Source organism: Sus scrofa, chromosome 3, assembly GCF_054392235.1.
Source record: "Sus scrofa isolate SSC_HxYL_T2T_F1_AM1 chromosome 3, Sscrofa_HxYL_maternal_Yorkshire_Landrace_v2.0, whole genome shotgun sequence".
Lineage (NCBI taxonomy): Eukaryota > Metazoa > Chordata > Mammalia > Artiodactyla > Suidae > Sus > Sus scrofa.
In genome coordinates, this window is record NC_139385.1 from 121,882,022 (window position 1) to 121,902,918 (window position 20,897).

Sequence of the window (20,897 nt, forward strand, 5' to 3'; positions counted from 1 at the left end):
GAAGAAGGCAGAAAGATAAATGGGCCTGGAATTCAGGGAAGTGATTTGAGCTGAAGACACAACTAGAGGTTTTCACTAAGGAGATGAGATTAGCCAAGGAATGAGTGGAGCTGGAGAAGAGCAAAGACTGAAAGGCTGAGCCCTGGTGAACTCAAACAAGTTGGGGAACTTAAGGAGCACCCAGCAAAAGAGACTGAAGAGAGAACAGGGAGGTAAGAGGAAAACCAACAGGGTCCTGTGTCCTGGAAGTCGTATAAGAAAGTGTGGGAGTGGGAGTGATTGGTTCTGGATAAATGCCACTGATGGTCCAGGGAGACCATCTGAGGCTGAGAACTGACTACTGGATTTAGCAACATGGAGATTATTGGTAACCGTAACAGGAGTGGTTTGCTGGAAGGTGGGACAAAAGCATGACTGGAATCATAGTTGCTTGGTTCTGGTCAGTACCACTGACATGCTGGGTGACTTTATGTGGATCATGCAGCGTCTCTGGAGTCAGTTTCCTCATTTGTAAAATGAGGGATTTGAAGGAGAAGATCTCTAAATCTCCTTCTAGCTCTAAAGTTAAAAGATTTTTTGACGATTCTAATAAAGCAGGTTTTTCTTTTCATGAAACTGATACCCTAAAAGTATTTGGAATCTGAAACTTGCGTATGGGGCTTCTCTTTTCTCAGAGTGAAGAAAATGTGGGTATAAATGAAAGACATTCAGCAAACTGACCATTGGGTCTAATGTAAAATAAGCCACCTTATTTCACAGTTTGTTTAATAGAACACACACACACATTTTCTGACTTTTCTCGGAAGGCAAGATACTTTGTTTATATTTGTATTTGTATTCTGCGTGTAATATTGATACCATTTAATTAAGGTTTCCATACGTTCATTAACCAGAGTTTGTTTTGGTAGTTTCCTGAAAATGAGCCTTTACACTCTGATAGCTCAACCTTTGCCATAGACGCACCTACCTACTACCACCTGGTGGTAGCAGAAATATTACAAAGTAGAGGAAAAGAGGAAAAGCAGAGCCTTTCTTAATTCACTGCTCCCAAGCATTGGTCCTAGGTCTTTCCAGGCAGTACTGACTGCCTGTGTCTCCAAGGCCTTCGAGGCTGTGGGACCTGCATGACCCCATGGAGATCTGACACCCTAGGTGGCATGGGGTCCTTACATCCAAAGCCAGTGAAATCCAACATTCCAAATATTCACTGTATATTCTTGAGGAAATTAACCAAGTAAGTGAGGGCCATTAAAACTCATCCAGGTCCTCTGAAACCACTTTAACTCTCTTTATTTAACGAATTATCTATGCAAACATTGTTTTTAAAATTACCTTTTTGAAGAAGTACTTTTAGAGGACTGTTTTAAGTAGAGGTTGAATTTTGTATTTTTAAGGTCGTCCATTCATGTCAGAGACAAACTGTGAACATACCTGGTTGCTAAGGAATACAGACTACTTTATCAGTAAACACAATAGCTAACAACTGGATTCCTGCATGAATGGAGAAGATTTTGCTATCCCTGGAGAGCAGAAAACAAAGCAAAACAAACAAACAAACAAAAGACCTCTTTAATTTGAAAAAAATATTTACCAGCATTTATTCTACTAATGCAAAGATACACAACATGAGTATAATCTCTGTGTTTATGAAACTGCAGAGAAAGCTGGAAGCAGCTCTAAACAGAGAATAATAAAAGATAATAGGAAAGTGCCAGATTTCTATCACTATAGCACCCATTCTCTCTCCTTCCCCCATTTTTCTGAGCCAGCTCAGAGAAGAGGGTCTGCATTATAAGACAGAGTGAGCCAGAATTATGAGTGACACTGAGGAGAAGGGAGGTTTTCCCCCAAGGAAGTCTTTTGTTCCTGAACAACCCTTGTATTCAATACCAGATCAAATGAGTGAGAGAAAGATACTGGAGCTTCTGTTAATAAAGGAAGTGAATAAATAAGTATCACATGAATTTAAGATCACTTTAAAGGATAACTTTACCTGGATGTTTATTTCATGAAATAGTTTGGCATAAATGTGTAACATTTTAAAATTGTACTCTTTTATATTGGGGTGGCGGTTTTGCTAACCATGCCCAGAAAATGAGAGGAAATAGTCAGAACCCAACTAATGATAGAGACCTATACATACGGTCCGATTTTATAATTTGATAGGCGAAGAAATAAGAAGTCATTGGAAGCCTGAAATGATGTTAGTTGAAGCAGCAGGCAAGCCAGATAAATTTAATAGTGGAAGTGTGAAATGATCAGTGATTTGGCATTGGAAAGAAGAGAATGTAGCTTATTGCGTGATGTCATAGACAGTGGAAGAAGCTGTTTTTTACAAACTTCTTGGTGGATTTGATCTCAGAGAGTCAGTGGTGAGTGATGGCCTGAAGCAGTGTCTTAATTCCCTGCCCAGGAATTGAACCTGGGTAGCCTGAGTGAAAACCAGGAGTCCTAGCCCCTAGACCAGCTAGAGGCTTAAGCAGGATTTCTCTGATTCTTGCCCCATAGAAAGCAAGAATGTTTCAAGAAGGCAAAAACTGTAAAAACACATAACAAAGTTTATTATTAGAGACACAGTACTTATAGGATAGTACACAGGGAAGCAATTAGAAGCAAAACAGCACACTCAGAGGATTACTGAGGCCCCTGCTAGTGAGGAGCATGCCAAAGAGGTGATTTAAATCACTTATATAGGGGCAGTTTGCACTTTGCAAACTCAAGGCCAGAGAAGTAGGATTTTCTACCCAGGTCTTAAGGAAATTTGTGCAGAATCAAGACTGAAATCTGGGTTTCCTAGGCTAGTGTTTTCCCAGTGCTTCGGGGACATCTTCAAGCCCTGGGAAGTTTAAGACTTAAGGGACATGTCTGCATGAGGATAGTTGATGGAGATGGGCAGGGAAAGCTGATGGAGAGTGAAGGACATATGGGAGGGAGGATAGGTAGATAAGAAAGAAATCTTCAGGTCTGCTAGTGTATTGATTTTAGAACATCCAACTAAACACTCTTGGTGCCTTCCTCTTGTTCTCTTTCTTCTGTCTCATTCACTACCATGGCCTCAACTTTCATCTCTAAGATTAGATGACCCCCAAATCACTTCCGTCAGACTCTTAAGTCTCCAGTTATGTATTTCCAATTGCCTGCCGGACATTTCTTCCTGGATTCCCTTTGGGTTCTCAGAATGAAGATTCCCAATCTGGCTTTTCTGTCCAACATCTCATGGAGGCAGCCATTCTAATAGCTGCTCTCCCAGCTTCACTAAGCCACCCAAAATCAAGAAGAAGAAGAAAAAAGATGCTGGAAAGTCAGCCAAGAAAGACAAAGACCCAGTGAACAAATCTGGGGGCAAGGCCCAAAAGAAGAAGTGGTCCAAAGGCAAAGTTTGGGACAAGCTCAATAACCTAGTCTCGTTTGACAAAGCGACGTATGACAAACTCTATAAGAAGTTCCCAACTATAAGCTTATAACCCCAGCTATTATCTCTGAGAGACTGAAGATTCGTGGTTCTCTGGCCAGGGCAGCCCTTCAGAAACTCCTGAGCAAAGGACTTATTAAACTGGTTTCAAAGCACAGAGCTCAAGTAATTTACACCTGAAACACCAAGGGTAGAGATGCCCCAGCTGCTGGATAACATGCATAAACAGTTCCCACCAACTGTACACTGTACGTTTTTAAAAATAAAACTTTATTAAATAAAAAAATTAAAATAAAAAATATACCCAATCTGAATTTATTTCCTTTCCTTCAAAATAACTGTCTTGGTTCCCGAATTAGTACCATCATCCTCCCAGACATTCAGACCCAAGTATGTGGCACTACTTTTACCTCTTTCTCTTCCTTGCAAATCTCTGGTGCATTGCAGTCTACTTAGGTGACGTTGTCATTGCATCTCTTGTGTCTGCCACATCTCCTCTGCTTGCTCTTAGCTCATGCCTTCATTGCTTTGTGCCAAGTCCTTTATGATATCTTTCTTCCAGGTTTTCAATGTCCAGTGGATTTTATCAGGATTTTCTTCCAAAATCTCAGACCTCACTATGTCACTTCTCTATTGAAAAAGACTCCAGTGGCTCCTATTGCTAATAGAATAAAATTCAAATTTCTTAGCATAAAATGTAAACCCGCCACAACTGTTCCAACACATTTTTCCATTATTTTAGTTTCAGGCAGGGGCTTACTTAAGTCAACTTTGCTAGATTCATTTGTCCACTAACTCTATATGTGGTAAGCGTCAGGCCTTCATATATGCGGTTCTTTTTGCTGATGATGTCTTTCTTTCCAGTGCCAGTCCTGGGATATTCAATGCTTAACATGTATTATTTTCATGTTTTAATACATATTTAAAACTCACTATGATCCCACAAGAAGCCTTTATTATTTTTTCTCCAGCCAAAGTAATAATTCTCTTTGTCTTTTTCTCTAATCATTTTATCTTTTTTCTTTTGAAATCTTCAATTTTCACTTTCTGTTAGGTATTATTAGTCCTAAAATTTAGATCTCTAATAAACTATGAGCCCCCAGAGGGTAGAGATAAGTTTAATTTAATCTCACCTACTATGATACTTAGGATATTGTACTAAGTAAGTACTCAGTAAATGCTATCTGAATGAATAAGTGAATGTTAGTAAATAAATTCCTGAAGAGAGTAGGCAAATTGGGTTTGAATGCAAGTAGAAAGGTAGAAATGAAAAGAAATTTGGAATTAATTCATATTTTGCTAATGGAAGGAATTACACAGTTTTTGTGGTTGTTGTTGCTTTTTTGTTTGGCTTTTTAATTTATTTTTCTTATTTTTTTATATTTTCTTCTTTGCTTTTTAGGGCTGCACATGCGGCATATGGAAATTCCCAGGCTATGGGTCAAATTGGAGCTGGAGTTGCAGCTGCTGGCTGACACCACAGCTACAGCCACAGCAACACAGGATCTGAGCCTTGTCTGCGACCTACATACACCACAGCTCATGGCAACGCTGGATTCTTAACCCACTGAGCATGGCCTGCATCCTCATGGATCCTAGTTGGATTTGTTACCACTGAGCTACAACAGGACCTCCCAGTTTGGCTTTTGAAAAGAGTAGGTGAAAAGGCAAGATCCAAGTCTAAGGCAGAGAAACTATAGAACATAGCTCAGGATGAGAAGGACCCAGTGAAAAAGGAAGCTGAAAGGGAAAAGAATACACAATACCTCTGAGAAGAAATGTATGCTGACCCCGATTTGAAGTCAATATTTACTATTTATATATTTTAAAGATATATGCACCAGATTTTGGTGCTTTCTGTTTTGTTTCCCGATATATGCTTGAGCCAGCACAATCCAGGACTTGATTTACCTTTGCCGATTCAGCTTCTTTTCCCTGAGCTTATTTATGGCTCTGAGAGAGGCATTGTGTCCTCGCTGATAAAGGACAACCGAACTGTACTCTAGGCTCAGCCACCAAGTTGCTGTTCACCTTCTAGAAAGTTGCTTTCTTCCCTGGCTGCCACGTTGTCCTGAACTATAGGAAATGAGGACCATGTGTGAAAGGTAGAGTCCTGGACTCAAGTGTCTCAAAACTTAATGAGCATTCAGTCTCCTGCGATGCTGGTTTAAAAAGTTGTTTCTGTTTCAGCAGGTCTAGCGTGGGGCCTGAGACTGTGTGCCTAACAAATTCCCAGATGGACCACAGTAAATAGCAGTGCCCTTCTGAAAACAGAAGAAACCTTGGAGCTCAGTCAAGTCAGTGGTTCACAGCCCTAGCTAATCCCTAGAGTCCCCTGGGGGAGCATCTAAGAATACAGATACCCAGTCTCCACAGCCAGTCTTGAATGGGGCTCAAACAGGTGGGTTTTAATAAGCTCCTCAGGTCATTATGCTGATAGGTTTGAGAAATGCAAATGTTGTCCAACCCACCACTCCCACTGGGGATGACAAAACTGAGGCCCAGAGACTTGATTTCATGAAGCAAGATTCTGTTCATATGAAAGAGGTTTTCCTGAAAAAATAACTTCTATGCATTTTATTACCATGAGTGAAAGTTCCCCTTTAAAGCCACAGAAATAACTGGATCCTAGATATAATTTATTTCTTAAAAGCTGCTAACACAGAAAACCAATGTTTTCAGCCTTGTTTAGAATGATAAATACTCCAGATTATTTGAGTTTCATCGTAATGGTAGGGGGTGGTAGTGGCGGTGGTAAGGAATGGCTATTAAGCAATTATGTTATTCAAACACATCATTATTATTATTACCGTGATGAGTGGACTCATTATAATTGAACAATAAAAGTGTGAATGACTTTGCATTGTTATTAGTGAGTGAGTGTCTCGGGGCCCCTGCCTTTCCCAGGGGCTGTTGCATTCAGCAGACATGATTCACCATGTACCGTACTTGCAGTGCTCAACTTGTAAGCTATTGGATTGGTTTCCAGAATCCAGTGTGGGCATCGTTTCTTTCCTGGTGCTGACCTATTGTTCATTCAAGACTCTTGCCTCCCCCCTCCCCAGAAAACCTAATCTTAGGAAGTCTATGGTCTCATTGTGCCCACCCTTGTTTTTCTCCATCTTTTCTTTCATACAGCAGCTAGTGATCATCCAGATTATGAACTGACATTAGGATTCCTTTGCTTAAACTTGCCAATGGCTGCCTGCTTATTTTAGGATAAAATACAAATCCGTGGCAAGACTTCCCAGATCCTTAATAAACTGCTCCATTCTTTTCAGCAGCCTGTTACCAGCCATTCTTTCTCTCCCTCTGGCCATACTGTTTGGGGCTCCGAGGATGTTCTAACATCTCCAGTTTCTGGAATGTCTTAATATCTCTTGCTTAGAGACTTTATAGATGCTCTTCTCCCTGTTTGTAAGATTCTTCCCCAGCTACATTCTCCTCCTCCTTCAGCTCGTTGCTGGAACTCGGCCTCTGTCATCGGTGCCAAATAGAAAGGTGGGGACAGAGTTTTGGGTGAGGAGAAAAAAATAGCTTTATTGCTTTGCCAGGCAAAGGAGGGTCAAAGCAGGCTAATGCCTTAAAGACTGTGCCCCCTTAGGAGAGATTGGGAGGTGGTTTTATAGTTTTGAGAGTGAAAAATAGGGCTTCAGATAAGGATCAGGGTAGAGGCAAGCTTGCATTGTTTTCAAAGCTGGTGTTCAGTGGTCTGGTGGCCTTCTTTCCAGAATAGAGAATGCTTCATTAACATCTTTCAGTTGTTGGGGGTTTACTTCTGCAGAAGAACTCAAAGATATTGTTACCCATATTCCTTGGGGAGGGACCAGGACCATGCCCCCAAAGCCGCACTATTGTTTCTTGATTGGTTCTTTTGGGTCTCTGTATTCCCTCCCTTCCCTGATTAGCAACTGTTTGAACCTGCCTTTGGAACCCAGGGAAAGTCAGGAAGGCTGAAGTTTATTCCCCAAAAACAAGCAAATGGGGGACACCAGAAAGGCTTGTATGCCTAGGCGCCCCACAGGGCACTAGCTCAGTTATCAACTCTCAGCTTAAATTTCTGTTTCTCAGAGAACTTTCCCTGACCACGAGACTAAATCAACACTCCCAGTCAGTCTCTTCTGTAGCACCTGGTGCTTCTCCACTGGTAACAGTGACTACAGTGGTCATTACTTGCTCATTATCTTTCTTCCCTCCCTCATGAGAAGTCCCCAAAGGACATGGTTGTCCTTTCAAAACTAATTCCTCATTGTCCGACACATACCTGGCTTAATAGCTGCTGGAGGAATGAGTGCAAGAATCACCGGGAACTTGAACTGACCATACAGAATCCTGGAGACCTAGGAGAAATGAAGGCACTGGGCCTCCTCCTCGCTAGTTCTCTGAGGGAAGGACTACCCTCCTTTTCCCAGTATCTGTATCTCCCCCAAAACACGTTTTTAAAAACTGTAAGTGATTAAAATATTTTATCCCTAAATTGAACATCAAGACCCAGCATACTAGATCTTCATTTCGTGGAACTATTGTCCCAGTCTTCCTCTTGGAGGATACATGAGTGAAGCTACACAGAGCCCAAAACTAGACTTTTGCAGAGATGTTGTTGAGGTTGCCATTGGTACAGCACTCTGTGTCCCCAGTGGAAAGACCCACCTAAGAAATGGCTTTATTAGACTTAATGTTGGGAAGACCTTTGCATCCTTGGGAAACTGGTGTTTTCCTTAGGTCCACTGGATTTCTGTACTACATTTGTCTCTCTTAGCTTTTGCTGCCAGGAGCTCAGAGCCACATTCGCAGCTCAACTTTTGTAACTAGAAGCCTATGGCTTGCATACTTGCAATATAGCTTTGCCCTATCTTGATTTTCTATTCTAAATATATTTTCTCTGCTCCTGATTTATTAAATTATTTATAGTTTTCTATTTTAGGGTATGAAGTCTTGTAAGCTTCCTCAAATCCTTAGTGGAATGAGGCAGGGAGGTATATGAAAGAAAGACATTCATGAGACTCTGAGATATATTCCTTTAAAGTCCAGAAGGTTCCTTTCTGCAGGTGATATTAGCAGGAGCCATGAATAGCCCTGCTGGCAAGGGTGTTCCTTAGTCACAAAAAGGCATGACAGAGCTTCTATGAGAGGTAACCCTTCTGGGGACCGCTTGTTGAGGTGATTTTGTTTCTGATCTCTTGCCATAGCTATCCTTGAGTGACCCTTGAGTGACCCTCCCCTTGGAGCCCGAATCCTTTTGTGGAGAGTGGCTAAATAGAGTGAGACTTGTAATCTGTCCTGAAATCCCATGTGAAAGCAAGATTTCCATTGGCATAAGTCATCTATTACAAGGTTAGAATTAGAGTGTTTTGTAAGCAATACTGTAATTTCACCTACTTTTCAATCTCCTTATGTGTCCAACATTGCACTGGAAACCTTATTTACTTTAGGAATCCATTTCCATCTCTAAGGGAAGTAGGAGTGAGCAAATGTTCCACGTGTACTGACTGCTGGATTCACTGTATGTACCTCACAGGAGCTGATTTAACTCTTGTATCCACCCGTGAACTACACTCATTACCTGCATTTTATATATGGTTAAAGCAAGGCTCAGAGACTTGCCCAACATCACCGGAATAGTGAGAGGTGGTGCCAGGATTATATTCAGATTTTCTGAGCCCAACAAGGCTGAACTTCTGTAGTCTGCTGACAAGATCACATGAGAGCAGGAAAAGCTTGAGGCAAAAAGCAGTCTGCTCAATGGGTGAGATGATGAGCAGTCACATGTGAGCTGGGAAAGGACTCAGAAGCAAGCAAAAGAGGAGAGAAGAAATCTTACTGAGCCCCTTGCTTCAGTGAAGATGCCCCAGTCCCAACCCACTTCCATCTCCTTCCTCCTTCCTGTCATCTGTTCTGTTGGTGTTCTGTTTTTGCCACAAACAAGTTTCCTGACACTCTAGGCTATTCTGGATGTCATCATCGTTGCCTCTTAAAAATTAGATGGATATATATGATAGACACAGACATAGGTTTATCCATAGCATCCTTCTGGGTGAGAGATGCTTCTTGAAGGTGAATTCTAATCACTGACTATTGATACTGGCAAAAGTTGCTATGTATTGAGGAACTGTTATGTTCTGGATCCTTTAGAAGTTTTATCTCAGTTGAGCTTCACAAAAAGCTGGCATAATAGACATTATTACTGCTACCTTGTAGGCAAGAAAGCAGAGGTTCCCCTTGGTCGTGTTGTAAGTAAGTTTCCTGCCTCCATTTTCTGTCGTTGCTGAGATGCCAGCCATGGTCAGCTGAGTTCTATAAGTCTTAAGTTTGAGGTCCCCCTTTAGTGAGAATGGAGTCAATAAAGAAGAATGAATTTCATAGCCCTCCATAAAGATCTAATTTGAACATTAGTTCTCTCCACTCACTTCATTGGCTTACATATGATTTTTTTCTTCAGGTTTATTTCAACTTCTGTATTGGATTTAATTCCCAGGTTAAATTTTAACAGCAACTGTATATTTTTAATTAAACTATTAATTTTGAGATAATTATAGATTTCACATGCAGCTGTAAAATAATACAGAAGATCCCATGTTAATCTTTTAAAACTGTAGTATCACAACTAGGATATTGAAATTGATAGAGTTAAGATACAGAACAATTTCAATACCATAAGAATGCTTCATATCAACCTTTTATAGTTGTATCACTTCCCTTCCATTCCCATTTTTCCTTTACCCTGGCAACCCTAATCATTTCTCCATTTCTACAACTTGTTATTTCAACAAGCCTAGGTGAATGGAAGCATATAGTACATAAACTTTTGCGATTGGCTTTTTTCACTCACCAGGAATTCTATGGAGATTCACTCCAATTGCCACATATAGCAGTAGTTCATTCTGTTTTCCTACTGAGTAGTATTCCATGGTATAGGTATACCACATTTTGTTTAACCAGTTACTTCTTAAACAACATTGAGGGTTCCAGTTTAGGGCTGTGTGCTCTAAACATCAAATATAGGTTTTATTGTGAACATGCCTTCATTTCTCTGGGATAAATTCCTTAAGAGTTCAGTTGCTAGGTCCTGTGATAATTACATATTTAGTGTTTTATGAACCGTGACAAACTGTTTTCTGGAGTGGCTGGACCATCTTACATTCCCACCAGTAGTGTAGGAGTGCTATAGTTTCTATGTATCCTTTATAGCCTTTGGTATCGTCACTTTTTAAAATTTTGCAATTCTGGTAGGCACATAACGATATCTCCTTGTGGTTTTAATTTGCATTTCCATAATGGTTAATGATGTTTAACATCTTTAATGTGTCTGTTTGCTATCTATATATTCTTTCTGGTGAAATGTCTGTTCCTGTCTCCTTACCTATTTTATAAGTGGACTGTTTGTTTTTTACTTTTGAATTTTGAGATTCTTTATATATCCTAGATATCAGTCTTTTCTCAGATATAGTGGTTTGCAAATACTTTCTCCCAGAGCTTATACTTTCATCCTCTTAACAGGGTCTTTCGTAGAGCAAAATTTTTAATTTTGATTAAATCCAACTTACCATTGTTCCTTTAATGGATAGTGTTTTTGGTGTAAAGTCTAAGGCTCTTTGCCTTACCCCACAACTCCAAATTTTCTCCTGTATTTTTTCTGAAAGTGTTGTGGTTTTATATCTTTCATAAGTCCATGATCTATTTTGAGATAATAGATATACGATTGCTCCAAGACCATTTGCAAAGGCTATATTTCTTCCATTGAATTGCTTTAGCACCTTTGTCAAGAATATTGGCATATGTTGTGTTGAGTTTGTTTCTGTGTTCTCACTCTGTTCCATTGATCTATGTGTCTCTCCCTCCACCAACACCACACAATCTTGATTGCTATAGCTATATAGTACCTTGGAATCAGCTAGAGTGATTCTGCTGACCTTATTCTTCCTTTAAAAGTGTTTTAGCTATCCTAGTTCTTTTTTGTTTCTCTAGGAACTTAAGAATAATCTTGTTTATATCTGCAAAAATCTTCTTAGGATTTTGTTAGGAATTGTGTTAAACTTTGTATTAATTTCCTGTGGCTGCTAGGTAAGTTACTATAAACTTTGTGGCTTAAATGATAGAAATGTGTTCTCTCAGAGCTCTAGAGGACAGAAATCCAAAATAAAGGTGTCAGTAGTGCCAGTCTCCCTCAGGAGGCTCTAAGAGAAGAATCGTTTTCCTGTCTCTAGCTCTGGTGGCTTCTAGCACTCCTTGGTGACATCACTCCAATCTCTGCTTCTGTCATTACATCACCTTCTTCTCTCTGTGTGTATAATTGCCCTTTGCCACTCTCAAATAAGGACACTTTTACTTGGATTTATCTTATCACCTGGATAATCCACAATGAGCTCCCCGGGCCACAATCCTTAACTTAATCACATCTGCAAAGACTCTTTTTCCTTCTATATTTACCTTATAGATTCCAAGGATTAGAACTTGACATTCTCTGTGTTCCCACTATAAATAAACTTATATATCATTTTGGGAAAATTAGCATCTTTACTATTTTGAGTCTTCTAATCCATGAACTCGATATGTCATTTCACTTATTTGCATCTTTTTTGATTTTTTTTAATCAACATTTTGTAGTTTTCAGCACGAAAGCTACGTACAAGTTTTGTTAGATTTATACATAAGTGTTTAATTTTTCGATCAGTGTAAACGATAGTGTATTTTTAATTTTAATGCCCACATATCCATTGCTGGTAAAGAGGAATACAGTTGATTATTGTATGTTGATCTTGTACCCTACAACCTTGTTAAATTCACTTATTTTATATATATAGATTCCTTGGGATTTTCTTTGTAGACACTCATGTTGTCTAAAAATAAAGTTGGAAGTTCTCATTGTGGCTTTGCGGGTTAGGAACCTGACATAGTCTTTGTGAGGATGCAGGTTCAATCCCTGGGTCAAGGATCTAGCGTTGCTGCAAGCTGCATCAGCATAAGTCACAGATGCTGCTAAGGTCTGGGGTTTCTGTGGCTATAGCATATGCCACAGCTGCAGCTCCAGTCTGACTGCTGGCCCAGGAATTTCCATATGCCAACAGGTACAGCCATAAAAAGAAAATAAAAATAAAAATAAGGTCAAATCCACCATCCATTTATGATAAAATCTCTCATCAAAGTAGGTATAGAAGAGACATATCTCAACCCCAATAAAGGCCATTTACGACAAATCTATAACCAACATCATACTCAATGATTCAAAGCTAAAAGCCTTCCCACTAAATTTAGGAACAAGACACCACTTCTTCTTTTTTTTTTTTTTTTTTTGTCTTTTTGCTATTTCTTTGGGCCGCTCCCGTGGCATATGGAGGTTCCCAGGCTAGGGGTCGAATCGGAGCTGTAGCCACTGGCCTACGCCAGAGCCACAGCAATGCGGGATCCAAGCCGCGTCTGCAACCTACACCACAGCTCACAGCAACACCAGATCCTTAACCCACTGAGCAAGGGGAGGGACCGAACCCGCAACCTCATGGTTCCTAGTCGGATTCGTTAACCACTGCGCCACGACGGGAACTCCATCACCACTTCTTTTTAACATAATGTTGGAAGTCCTAGCTACAGCAGTCAAATAAGAGAAATATTAAAAACTGTCCAAATTGGAAGAGAAGAGGTAAAACAGTCATTATTTGCAGATGAAATGATACTTTATTAGAATGTGAAATAATACTTTGTATAGAAAAGTTTTTACGCCAAAACTATTAGAACTGGTAAATGAATTCAGCAAAATCGCAGGATATAAGATTAATATGCAGAAATTAATATTACTGCATATTAATCTAGGGACCACAAAAGACCCTGAATTTCCAAATCAATCTTGAGAAAATGAACAAAACTGGAGGTATAACACTCTCAGACTTCAGGCTATATACTACAAAACTGCAGTAATCAAAACAGTGTGGTACTGGCACAAAAACAAATCATTGGAACAGAAGAGAGCTTGGAAATAAACCCACACACTTATGATCAAATAATCTATGACAAAGGAGACAAGCTTATACAACAGAGAAAAGACAGCCACTTCAACAAGTAATTCTGGGTAAACTGGACAGCTACACGTAAAACAATGAGATTAAAACATTCCCCCATACCATATACTTACAAAATAAACTCAAAATGGTTTAAACATGTAAATGTAAGACTGGAAATCATAAAACTCCTGGAAGAGAACATAGGCAGAACACTCTTTAACATGAATTGTAGCAATAATTTTTTGGATCTTTCACCAAAGGCAAAAGAAATAAAAGCAAAAATAAACAAACAAAAGCTTTTGCACAGCAAAGGAAACCACTGACAAAATGAAAAGACAACCTACAGAATGGGAGAAAGTATTGCAAATGATGTGACTGACAGAGGGTTAATATCTAAACTACATAAACATGAATTTCCCATTGTGGCTCAGTGGTGACAAATTCGACTAGTATCCATGAGGATACAGGTTTGATCCCTGGCCTCACTCGGTCAAGAATCTGGTGTTGCCGTGAGCTGTGGTGTAGGTCACAGATGTGGCTTGGATCCCACATTGCTGTGGCTGTGGCGTAGGCCAGCAGCTGCAGCTCTGATTTGACCCCTAGCCTGGCAACTTCCATATGCTGCACATGTGGCCCAAAAGGATGAAAGAAAGAAGGGTAAAATATATAAACAGTTCATACAACTCAATATCAAAAAAATGAACACCCCAATCAAAAAAATGGTCAGAAGATCTGAATAGACATTTTTCAAAGAAGACATGCAGATGGCTAACAGGCACATGAAAAAATGCTCATCACCTTATTAGAAAAATGCAAATCAAAGTCACAGTGAGATAGCACCTCACACCTGTCAGAATGGCTGTCATCAAAAGTCTACAAATAACAAAAGAATGTGGAGAAAAGGGAACCCTTGAACACTCTCACTGTAGAAAACAACATGGAGACTCTTAAAAACTAAGAATATAACTACCATATGACCCAGAAATTCCACCCCTCGGTATATACCTGGAAAAAAATGAAAACACTAATTCAAAAAGGTACATGCACTCCTGCGTTCATAGCAGCACTGTTTACAATAGCCAAGACATGTAAGCAACCCGAGTGCCTATCAACAGACAATTGGATTAAGAAAATGTGATATATGTATGTGTATATATGTATATATATGTGTGTGTGTGTGTCCCTGTCAGAAGAATGAAACTCTGCCATTTGCAGCAATGTGAATGGGCATAGAGAATATTATGCCTAATGAGATAAGTCAGAGAGAAAAAGACAAATACTATATATCACATATGTGGAACCTAAAAATTAATACAAATGAATGTTTATGCAAAACACACAGACTCAACAGATAATGAAAATAAATTAGTGGTTACCGAAGGAGAGAGGTAAGGGGGAAGAGACAAATTGGGGGAATGGGATTAACAGTTACAGACTGTTATGTATAAAACAGATCAGCAATAAGAATATACTACAAAGCATAGGAGTTTTTAGCCATTATCTTATAATAATTTTAATGGAGTATAACCTGCAAAAATAGTGACTGAAGCACTATGCTATATACCAGAAACTAAAATACTATTGTAAATCAACTATACTTCAATAAAAAATGCCATTAGTATAAAAAATAAAAATAAGGACAATTTATTTCTTCCTTTTTGATACATATGCCTTTTATTTCCTCTTTTTAATTTTTATTTTTTCCTTATTGTCCTTGCTACAACTTTCAGTACTATATTGGGTAGCAATTATTTGAATGGACATCTTGCCTATTTTCAACCTGTAAATCACTCAGTCTTTTACTGTTAATATGACATTAGCTATAGGTTTTTTTTATAGACTTGTTTTATCAAGTTGAAGATGTTTCCCTCTGTTCGTAGTTTTCCTAGAGTTTTTATCATGCATATATATTGAATTTTTCTGTTGCTTTTTCTGTGTCAATTGATAGTGATTATGTGATTTTTCTTCTCCAACCTGTCAATATGGTGCGTTATATTGATTAATTTTTGAGTATTGAATCAGCTCTGCATCACTGGAATAATTCCCACTTGGTCCTGGTGCATAGTTATTTTTATGTATTGCTAGATTTTATTTGCCTGTGTTTTGTTAAGGATTTTTGCCTCCATATGCAGGAGGGATATCAGCCTGTCATTTTCTTTCTTGTGTTGTCTCTGTGTAGTTTTGGTATCAGTGTAGTTTTGGCCTTATAAAATGAATTGGAAAGTGTATCTTTTCTTCTATTTTCTGGAAGTTATTATGCAAAATTGGTGTTAATGCCTCTTTCTTTCTTTCTTTTTTTTTTTTTTTTTGTCTTTTGTCTTTTTGTTGTTGTTGTTGTTATTGTTGCTATTTCTTGGGCCACTCCCGCGGCATATGGAGGTTCCCAGGCTAGGGGTTGAATCGGAGCTGTAGCCGCCGGCCTACACCAGAGCCACGGCAACGCGGGATCCGAGCCGCGTCTGCAACCTACACCACAGCTCACGGCAACGCCAGATCGTTAACCCACTGAGCAAGGGGAGGGACCGAACCCGCAACCTCATGGTTCCTAGTCGGATTCGTTAACCACTGCGCCACGACGGGAACTCCAATGCCTCTTTCAATGTGTGGTAGAATTCTCCAGTGAAACCATCTGGGCCTAGAGATTTCTTTTTGGGGAGTTTTTAAATGATGAGTTCAATTTCCTTAATAGGAACAGAGTTATTAAGATTAATTATTTCATATCAGGTAAACTGTGATAATTTGTGTTTTTAAATATTAGTCCATTTTATCTATGTAGTTAAACTGGTATGTGTAGAATTACTTATAGTATTATCTCATCCTTTTGATGTCTGCAGGATCTTTAGGAGCCCTTTAGACCTCATATTGGTAATTTGCTTCTTGAATTTTTTCTTTGTTATTCTTGCTGGAAGTCTGTCGGTTTTATTAATTTTTCCAGAGAACCAGCTCATGTTTTATTGATTATTGTATTTTTTTTTCTGTTTTCAATTTCATTGATTTCTGCTATTATATTTATTATGCCCATCCTTCCGCTTTTTTGGGGTTTATTTTTTCCTTCTTTTTCTGTTTGGTGTGTGTGTGTTGGAAGTATAGGTTACTGATTTAAGAATTTTAGTATTTTCTAAGGTAAGCATTTGATGCTAAAAAGTTCCCTTCCAGGGATATTGGTTTATCTGAGTCCCACAAATTACAAATTTTGGTGTGCTGTTTTTTCATTTTCGTTCAGTTCAACATACTTTTAAATTTCCTTTAAGACTACCTCTTTGACCCACAACTAGTATTTAACATGGTAAAGCTATCTAGTATCTCCCGAGCACAAACCCAAAGGGGAGCCTCTTCATGTTCTAAAACTAATTTTTGACATGATCATTGCTATAACTGTGATGAAACAGATTCTGTCAGAGAAGAAGTGAGAAATGAAGCCCATTAAACTCATGAGGTAAGTCATCATGGACTCAGTTCACCCCTAGCCCCAGGTACAGCAGGTACCCCTGCTGTCTTAGTCTGCTAGGGATGTCATAACAAAATAACCATATCCTGGGGAGCTTAAACAACAGAAATCCATTGTTTCATAGTTCTGCAGGTTACATGTACAAGATCAGAGTGCCAGCATGGTCAGTTTCTGGTGAAAGCCTTCTTCTTAACTTGCCAATGGCCACCTTTTCTCTATGTCCTCACATAGGAGAGAGTGAGAGAAATCTCTTCCCCCTAAAAAGGCTACCAATCCTACTGGATTAGGGCCCCCTTTCATTACCCTTTAACCTTATTTATTTGAACTTTATTTAACCTTATTTATCTTAACCCTTTTTACCCTTAATTGAACCTTATTTACCATTAATTACCTTCTCAATCACATTAACTTTAATTGCTTTCTAAATTTAACCCTATTTACCTCCTAAATTACCTAAATTTAGCCTTAATTACCTCTTTAAAGCTGTATCTCCAAATATAGTCACAGTTGGAGTTAGGGCTTCAAGGTATGACTTTTGAGGCAGGCACAATTCAGTCTGTAGCAGCTGCATGCCTCACACCCTGAGAGGAGAACCTGGCTCTCTTGGCTGTCATAGGTTCAGTTCAGCATCCCTCACTTTTATTGACGTCATACTTCATGCACACCTCTGCACCAGACAGTATAGAGGTGCATGGAGTCTCAACCCTCTAGGAGTTTACTGCCTACTTCAGGGAGACATGCAGAAACTCTCTACAGGAGACAGCACTAAGAGACAGATCTGGACTCACCTCCTGACTCCACCACTTACTGGTTGTGTGAGACCTGTACAATTCATATATTTCCACCCTCATCTACAAATTAAAGATAATCTCTATCCTGTCTGCCTCAATGGGTTAAGACAATCAAATATGGTATGCATGTGAAACATAGTGAAATGCTTTACAAAGTTGCCACATGAGAGAAGAAAGTGATTTGATTCATGCGGCTGGAGCAGAGGGTACCTGGATCAATGGAGAGGAAACATGAGATGGGATGAGATGGTGTAAGGCACCGAAACCTGTGCTGCAGGATCTAAATTTTTTTTCTTAAGCAGGTTAGCTGTGGAGTTCAAGGCCTGTTTTACAGCTTTCAGAAAACCTTGACATCCATTTTCATTTGATGCACAAATAGTCTTTTTAGTTGCACAGGACAAGTATTATTTTCTCAGTTTCAGAGATTTAAAAAAGGAAGAAGCTCAGAGAGGTTAGCTAATTTGCAGAGTTGTCACACAGCTATTAACTGGCTGAGCTGAGATTTCTAACTCCTCTCCTGGTCCTTTGTCCACTGTCCCCCCAGCTGCTGGAGAAATACACAACCAATCCTTGGTTGGGATTTCCATTTTCATTCTCAGGGATTCACGTGTATTATCAGAGCCGGAAGTAGGGGCTCATCCATGGCAGCAAAATTTCCCTGATTGATCTAAATTCTCTTGGATTTATGAATTGCTTAGAGTTCCTGCCTGGAATGATGATAAAGGCTAGGTTTCCTTTGACTTGTTAAAGTGTTAGACTTAGTCTGCATTACCTTCATGAGATATGGCCCAGGAGCCAAATTCATCACTTGTTCAATGATACCTATTAATGAAAAATTTTCTTAAGTGAATCTTAATGAACAACATTTATGATGTAGAGAAGGCATTAGTACTTTTAAATCTTAAGGCTCTATATATAATTCTAAGAACTGGATAGTCACTTTTTTATATAATTTGTGTGTATTTAGTGCAGTTTCACTTTTTCACTTTATCTATAGGCCTGCTGAATTAGCTGTCGAATTTGAATATCTTGAAAATGTACATTTCTATATGTTCATCTTGCACAAAGAACCTAAAATACCATGTACTATACAAATCATACCTAAATACATATATAGGGGGATTAATAATGGACCCTTGATTAATGATGGCCAGTGTGGTGCTGGGGCTTATCAAGTTAGCTCAAAGAATAGGTATCAGTAGGTAGCTAGGCTGAGTCATGCAGTGTGAATGCCGAAGTTCCTCAAAGACACAGATAAACAAATTTCAAAAGATACCTAGGATAACTGTAGTAGATATTTCTTCCTATATATGTTTATTAAATTAGCAAAGCATTAATCTAGGAGGATTGCTCTAACATTTTTATGCTGTCCTTAAGAACAATATTTTAAAATTATATTAAAATTGTAAATACCTGGAGTTCCCCTCATGGCTCAGTGGAAACGAATCTGACTAACATCCATGAGGATGCAGGTTCGATCCCTGGCCTTGCTCAGTGGGTTAAGGATCCGGCATTGCTGTGTGAGGTCACAGATGTGGCTCAGATTCTGTGTTTCTGTGGCTGTGGTGTAGGCCGGCAGCTACAGCTCTGATTTGACCCCTAGCCTGGGAACCTCCATATGCCACTGGTGCAGCCCGAAAAAGAACAACAAAAAAAAAAAAAAAAAAAAAAAAAAGAAAAAAAAGAAAGAAAAAGAAAGAAAGAAAATTGTAAATACCTAGTATACTCAGGTACTCAAAAATTGCCAATCTGGATTCCATCTCTTTTTTCCTTCTCTGCTTTCAATAAAATCTTAACATTTTTTCCTTATATATGGTAGTTTGGGGTTCAAAGTCCTTGAGCTACCATATAACTCCCTAGTACTTGAAATCAGAGAGCCTGTAGTTAGGCTTAATATCAGTTTCAAAAAAAATAAAAGAAAATTCCTTATCCATGATGGCTCCATTAATATCAGAGAATTCCTAAGGTCGCATTTTAGCTTCTGTTTTATTTTCTTCTTTCTTTCCAAGAAGAAGATACTGCAAGAGGAATATCTGCAGTCCACTCAGGTTTCCTTCCTTGTATCCACAAGCAATTCCCCAACCAGTGGGCTTCCACCTCACCCTTTTCTATGTCATCGCCAGCACTTTAAGCTACATGCGGCCATTAACACTCAGTCAGGTTTCTGTCTAGACACTGAATTGTAGTTGTGGTGCCTGAAGAAGATAGTTGACATAAACTACCAAAAAAATAAGGCTTTACTATTTGTTATTAAAGCCCTTTCCCAGAATGGGAACTACATTTGTTGGGTACACTACTGCTTCTAAGGTACACCCATCATTTTATAGATCTAGGAATATGAGGCGACCTCTTCAGGGTCAGCTTGTTTTCAGTGAGCTTACTGGTTAAAACTATGGGTATGGAGTCAGGCTGACCTGCACTCGATTCCCAACCTGTCACCTGCGGCTGTGTGACTTACTGCTCTAAAACTCCATCTATAAAGTGGGAATAATAACAGAGCTCAACTCAGAGGGTTGTTAGCAGGATTAACAGCAATCATGGTCAAAGGACTTTGCATAGTGCCTGGCAACTCAATAATATTAGATGTTGTTGTTGAAAAATAGATAATGTTTACTAAGTGGACAGCAATGCCTTGTTGTGGTTTCTTGGGATCTGTGGTTGATGTAACAGAAAGAATTACAAGAACAATTTAATAAGACTACTCAATTTAAGATTCTCCTATAAACCTTAGCTTTAAAAACCCTGAAAGAAAACTCTGACTACTATGTGGGGAAATTCAATATTCCATTTCAAGAAAGGTTCAAACAAAATTCCTGTTGTAGGCAATTGTACATCTGTTCACTATCATAAATGTCTGCTTGAAAAAACACCTGTGGTTAAAAAGCAATTTTCTACTTTCTCCATTCTTTTCTTAGACTCTTGAACTTTCTAGACTTGTATCGAGTTATTCTGTAAAATATAATAAGGTTTAAAACATTTGATATGACAAATTATTTTAATAGGTAGTAGTCCTGTGGATTGGCTTTGAATGTGTGTCTTCTTAGGCACCAGAAATGTGTGTGAAGGGGAAATTCTCCCAGGTTTCCCATGTCTGGCTCTGACTCCATTGCTGCAGCATGCACGTAACTAGACAGAGTGCTGTGTGCCCTATTTAAACAAAAACTTGCAGCTTATCATAGAAAGCATGTAACTTTGCCTTCTAAACCCTTCCACAGGAGGCTGAAGCTCCATTTTTATTTTGGTTCCTTTCATCT

General features: G+C 39.0%; 1 protein-coding gene and 1 pseudogene across 2 annotated transcripts in view; both read left to right on the plus strand.

Annotated features, from left to right (window-relative positions):
- The window catches only part of ALK (ALK receptor tyrosine kinase), an 805,341-nt gene that overhangs the window by 363,145 nt on the left and 421,299 nt on the right, over nt 1-20,897 (plus strand). The gene's annotated exons all lie outside the window — the stretch shown is intronic.
- LOC100518068 (small ribosomal subunit protein eS25 pseudogene) lies at nt 1,158-3,667 on the plus strand (annotated as a pseudogene).